We start from the raw sequence: 6,532 nt of genomic DNA on the forward strand, positions 1-6,532 counted from the left end.
ACTCAGACACGCACACACACCCGGACACGCACACACACTCAGACACGCACACACACTCAGACACGCACACACACTCAGACACGCACACACACTCACACACACACACACAACATGAGACATGGGTGGAAAGAGAAGACAGAACAAACGGCTGGAGACAAGGCAGCTGACAGAGGAACGGACAGCCACAGGCATTAGCGGGAGCGAGAGAGGCAGCCACACGGAAGGACAGGAGGACAATCCCGGCTTCTCCTGTCCTGGGAGCCACATCTCATCACCCCGGTTTTGCAGAGGAGGCAGGGAGAGAGCAGAGCAGGGTGAGAGCACTGGCAGTGCGACCACAGCCCCACGGGGACCAGCCCTTCGCTCCGCTGTGGGAGGGGTGGGGGGAGGTCTGGAAGGCACCCGCTCACTGGGAGAGATTGGCTCCAGTGTTCATGGTGCAGGTCGTTAGTAACTTGCCCAAAGCCATGGAACGATTAGTGGCACCCCAACTGCCAGAGGTCACAGGGAGGCCCCCGAGGGTCCCCAGCACCCCATCAGTCTGGCACTTCAGAGCCTGGTGTCCCCGCTCCAGGCCGGGACTGGGTGTCTCTTGTGGCCCTAGTAGGGGTGGCCAAGACCTCCTGCAGGCCAGGTCCAGCCGAGGCTGGCAAGGGGCCAAGTGCAGACAAGGCTCAGCCAGAACCGAAACAGAAACTGAGGGCTGGGCCCGCTGCTGCCACCCCGTGGGAGAGAAGGGGGGTGCACAGACTAGAGCTCATTTTGGGAGACGCCCTGCGCCCTCACTGTCAGGAGCTTGTCCCCATCGCTGTACGTCAGTGGTTCTCAACCTTCCTAATGCCGCGACCCTTTAATACAGTTCCTCATGTTGTGACCCAACCATAAAATTATTTTCGTGGCTACTTCATAACTGTAATGTTGCTACTGTTATGAATCGTAATGTAAATATCTGATATACAGGATGTATTTTCAGTGTCACAAATTGAACATAATGAAAGCATAGTGATTAATCACAAAACAATATGTAATTATATATGTGTTTTCTGGTGGTCTTAGGCGACCCCTGTGAAAGGTCGTTCGACCCCCAGGTTGAGAACCGTTGGTGTACGTGGTGGGACTAGGACTGAAACTAACCTCATCTGACTCCCAAACCTGTGCCAGGGCAATCACTACCACCACATGCCCTTATTTCATGAGGGTGTTGGCTACATTTAAAAAATATATATATTTTTATTGATTTCAGAGAGGAAGGGAGAGGGAGAGAAATAGAAACATCAGTGATGAGAGAGAATCATTGGTCGACTGCCTCCTGCACTCCCCCGACTGGGGACTGAGCCCACAACCGGGACGTGCCCTGACCAGGAATTGAACTGTGACCTCCTGGTTCATAGGTCGATGCTTAACCACTGAGCCATGCCAGCCAGGCTACATTTAATCTCCATGGTCACTTTTGCTGGCTGAATGTTTCTTACACAGGTGAGAACACGTTGCCTCAGAGACGAACTGGATTTGAATCCAGACCCCTAAAGTGTCCAGAGCCCGTAATCTTCCCACCACCTGAGCGCAGGGACATCAGTGGGTAAAGGCCAGCAGCTCTCCCCCCTGGGCTGCCTGCCTGGCCCCTCCTCACACAAGTGGGTAAACCTGATAGGCTTCCGTCTACCCCTGGACCATGTGCCTCCCCGGGGTTTCCTGCCTGCAGAGATGGTCAGCAGCTCCAACACATCTAATAGGAACAGAGTTCTGTTTTACATTCCTGACTTCTGTCTCAGCTTGGGCCTTAGTAATGGCAGGTCCTGGAGGAGTAACCTCTGACCACTGGCAAAATCTCCAGGTCCAACCAATGTGACCAGGAGCTCTATCGAACCCTCTCTGAGCCCATCTTCCAGCATAAAATCGGGCCTGTCAGCCCAAAGACCCTTTTTGGACCTGAGTGGGAGGATCTTGCCCCCTTTCTAGGCACTTGTCAAATTTCTCCAAAGTTCTATTACATTTATAAACCATTCACTTGTGAATTAGAAAATAAGCTTTAAAAAACTAGACAATTCATGCCCAGTTGTATAAATTCTAGTGCACTGTTTTGTTTTTTACAGTTTGATGGGCTTTGGTATATTGCATTATCTATAATAATAAAAGTATAATATGCTAATTAGACCAGACGACCTTCTGGACAAAGCCGGGGCTGTGAGGGAAGCCCGGGTCCCGGGTGCCTGCTGGCGGCCAGAGAGAAGCCCGGGTCCCAGGTGCCGGAAGGAAGCCAGTGCCAGCAGCCGGGGGAAGGAAGGCCTACTCTTGCATGAATTTCGTGCATCGGGTCTCTAGTATATAACATAAAATTTACCATTTTAACTGTGCGAGTCAGTGGCATTAATTATACTCAAAATATTGTACAACCATAACTATTTCCAAAACTTTTTCATCACTCCAAACAGGGCTATTTAGCTTTCCAGTTCACCGCTGATTCAGTTGCGTGCACACTTGTTATAGAAGCAAAATGCCTACAAAATGCAACAGCTCTAAGGACTCGAAAGGGTCTAAGGATGTGAATATCCTGGGGTCGCACATATCCTAAAAGGGAATGGAAAGCTATGGATTTCCGTCAGAAAAAATGTACCTTAAGAAGTACATACAACATCCTAGAAGGCCCTGGAGCCCACCATGAAGTTGTCTTGCCACCCCCAACTCCCAAGGTACAAAGGAGCATTACTCCCACCCCCGATCCTGTCATTTCTGATAATTAACTCACTACCCAATGGGACCTAGAACATTCCATTCTTCTGCCTCACCCTACCTAAATACCTTTATACAAACTGGTTTTGTCATGTTATTTCGAAAGTTCATCTTACATGTAAGTGTCATGCTGTCTGTAAGTATTTGGGACAAACTTTCTGTTACCATGACCGTGGCTCATCCACGTTGCTGCGAGTGGATACCATTCATTCCTTTAAGGAGACTTCTTTACAACATTCCATTATCTAAATAGAGGTTTTTGCCGCTATGAATGGTCTCTTGGATATATACCTGGAGGAGAACCACTGGGTATGGAGTATGGGAACATTTAATGTTCAAGTTCATTCCCAAAGCGGCTATACCCGTTTATACTCATCTGTAAGGGAGAAGAGACCCACAAACCTTCCAGCGACTGGTTTATCAGGCTTCCTGACTTGCCATTTAAATGGGTGTAAAATAGTATTTTATTTCTTTAGTCTCGATTTAAAATTCCTTGATTGCAAATGAGTTGAACATCATTTGGGGGCCATTATTTCCTCTTCTGTGAAATAACTTATCATATCTTGCTTAGTTTCCTATTGGGTTGCCTTTTACCAATTTGCTGGAATTCTTCGTATGTCCATCATTTTAGTTACACGCCTTTTCCTTTTTTGTTTTGATAAAGTACTTTAAAGCCCTTGACCAGAATCGAACCCGGGACCCTCCAGTCTGCAGGCCAATGCTCTATCCACTGAGCAAAACTGGCTAGGACTTAGTGAGTACATTTTTAATTTCAAGAGTATAATGTATGTGAAAAAGAATTCTACCAATTCCAAGGAATCTTGGTGCTATTTACAGAAACTCTGGGCTATTTAAAAAGCTTCTCTGGCCTAGCCAGCATGGCTGTGGTTGAACATCAACCTATGAATCAGGAGGTTGCAGTTCAATTCCGGGTCAGAGCACATGCCCAGTTGTGGGCTCCATTTCCAATGGGGGTCATGCAGGAGGTAGCCAGTCAATGATTCTCTCATCATTGATATTTCTCTTTCTCTTTCCCCCTCCTTTCTTTTCTGAAATCAACAAAAATGTATTTTAAAAATTGATGGTGCCATTACAATTCAAGTTATTAAAAAAAAAAAAAAAAGCGCTTCTGATTCCCTCCCTCCTAATCCTGTTTAGGATAAGCTTCTGGGCCAGTAATGATTTTTGTTTATTAATCCTCACCCAAGGATGTTTTCTCCATTGATTTTTAGAGAAAGTAGAAGGGAGGGGGATAGGAACGTTGATGTGAAAAACATGGACTGGTTCCCTCCCACATGAGCCCTGACCCGCGTCAGGGATCGAGCCTGCATGCCCTTGACTAGAACTGAACCCAAGAGCCTTCAGGCCACAGGCTGATGCTCTAACCACTGAGCACCGGCTAGGCCTAGGCCAGTAATGATTTTAACATTTACCTTGTCCCCTGCCATGAACAGAACAGGTATAAGAAACAAATTCTCTCTAGTGTCCAAAATGAGTACCAAAGAGCCTGCTGCTGTGAAATAGTTTGCTTTATTTGTATATTTACTATTTTACAGTTAGAGGGTGGTTACAGGTGGGGGAGAGATTAGTAGGTTACAATTAAGTACATAGTCTTCATCATTTTTATTTATTTTCATGACAAAAAACTTGCAAAAAGACTTTAAGATACCAGGTATGCTTATAAGCCTGTTAACCTCACACTAATGAGAAAGTAACTCATCATCTCAATGATGGAAAACATTGGCCAAGAAAATATGAAAAATAGAGCAAAGCTCCTCACCAAAAAAGGCCACACGTGGCCAGACCCAGGCCAGCCACTCTTACGCAATGAGGAGCCCGGGCGATAGCCACCTGCAACACACAGCATGGACCGCTGTCCTGTACTAAAGCCCCTTTACAAAGTCTGAGATGCGACTGCCTGTCCTCCTCTCCTCCCCATTTCCCTGGAAGAGCACTGGTGCGAAGTCCCACTGGGCAGACAGCAAGCAGCTGAACAGAAAACGGGCTGCCCACCCCATGCTCCACCAGATCCAGCTCCGTGGACTACACTGGGCCCTGTCAGGTCCTACCGCAGCTGACAGTCCAGCGTGAACCTTGTCAGTGGCAGACTCTGCATGACCTCAACAGCCAATGGAATTTGAAGACTGAGGGGAAAGAACCAAAGTGTACAACTTGTGAAAAGAGCAGATTATAAGGCTGTTTAAAAACCAGTCTCCTCCCACTGCAAAGAAATGCTGTTTCCATGCCCAGCCAGCATGGCTGTGGTTGAGCGTCAACCTATGAACCAGGAAGTCATGGTTTGATTCCTGGTCAGGGCACATGCCCAGGCTCGGTCCCGTGTGGGGTGTGCAAGAGGCAGTCGATGAATGATTCTCCCTCATCATTGATGTTTCTCTCTCCCCCCCCTCTCTGAAATAAATAAAAAAATAAAATAAAAAATAAATGCTGTTTCTACTGAGTCTCAAGCCAGAGTGGCTTTACAAAGTGACATTAGCTCTTTTGGTTCTAGACTTCATCTCTACCAAGTAATCTCCTTCACTGAGAAAACCAGGCTATTCCTTAAAAATCACAAACTGAAAGTGGACAGTAGGTAAAATTGCAACACCTCCATCCTTTCCCCAAATGTCCACTTCCAACTTCTTCCTTCTTTACGCCTCCTGCTCCCTAAGCCCTCCCTGAAGAAGACATGTGAGTCATGAAAGGAAACCCAGGCTTCTGGAGTCTGCTGTGACCACAATTACTTTCCCAGGACCTGGAGAAGCAATCTGGCCGCTGGAAGGCAGCTATGCTCACCACTAAACCACCACGGCTGCACCAAACAGGCCTCCGACAAAATGTAAGAACATTCGTAGAAACCTGAAACCTATGGATAATAAAGGGACTCCCATTTGTAATTTCATTAAATTTTGTTTCTCTGAAGCCAGCTCAATAGCACAGAGGAATCAGGCATCACCTGTCTTAAACCTATCTCTGGAATATTCACATAGTAGGTGCAAATATTTATGAAACTGAGCCTATTTATATAGGTGCTTCTTTGGGGAAAGATGTACCCTTCTCTCTTCCAGTTAACTTACGGATGGGAGGCAGATACTAAAATGCTTTCTGCAGTATTTAATATTACAGAACTATTACATACTGCAGAGGTGCTTATGAGAAGCAACCGCTGTCAAGTTATAGCAATAGATGGGGGGAGGCAGGAAGACAGCTGCACAGGAGTTTCATTTCAACTATAAAGAAACCTCTGGCTCTGGCCAGTGTGGCTCAGTTGGTGGTGTTCTGTGCACCGAAGGGTCGCCGGTTTGATTCCCGGCCAGGGCACATACCTGGGTTGTGGGTTTGATCTCCGGTAGGGGTGTACCCCAAGAACAAAAAATTTTTTAAAAACCTCTGAATTCCTGGGAAGCCTAGCTGACTCTTCCAAAGGTTTGAACATCCTACAGGTCCTTCAAAGATGGAATCTAACAGCACCTTTGGAAAGAGGCCTCACAGAGCTGGAGTTCAAGCCCCTGGCCATTAGTAAATCCCCCCAGGAGACGGGTCTCCCCCTGAAAGGAAACACCAGTAGGCAGCAAGTCCTTTCCTCCATGTTCTTGGCTGGGCAGCAGCTGAAATAAACAGTCCCTCATGCACTCACCAGAACAGCTCCTACTGCCCCCACCTTCTTTCTCCAGGTTAAGCTGCCATCAAGGCTCTCACCTTTAGGAAGCAAACTGCACCGGGCCAGGTCCTCTACCATCACTCTCCAGTGCCAGCCTGGCCTCCCAAACAGCTCAAAGCCCTGTACCTAGACCACTGAGTCATA

This window comes from Myotis daubentonii, chromosome 4 (genome assembly GCF_963259705.1).
Source record: "Myotis daubentonii chromosome 4, mMyoDau2.1, whole genome shotgun sequence".
Lineage (NCBI taxonomy): Eukaryota > Metazoa > Chordata > Mammalia > Chiroptera > Vespertilionidae > Myotis > Myotis daubentonii.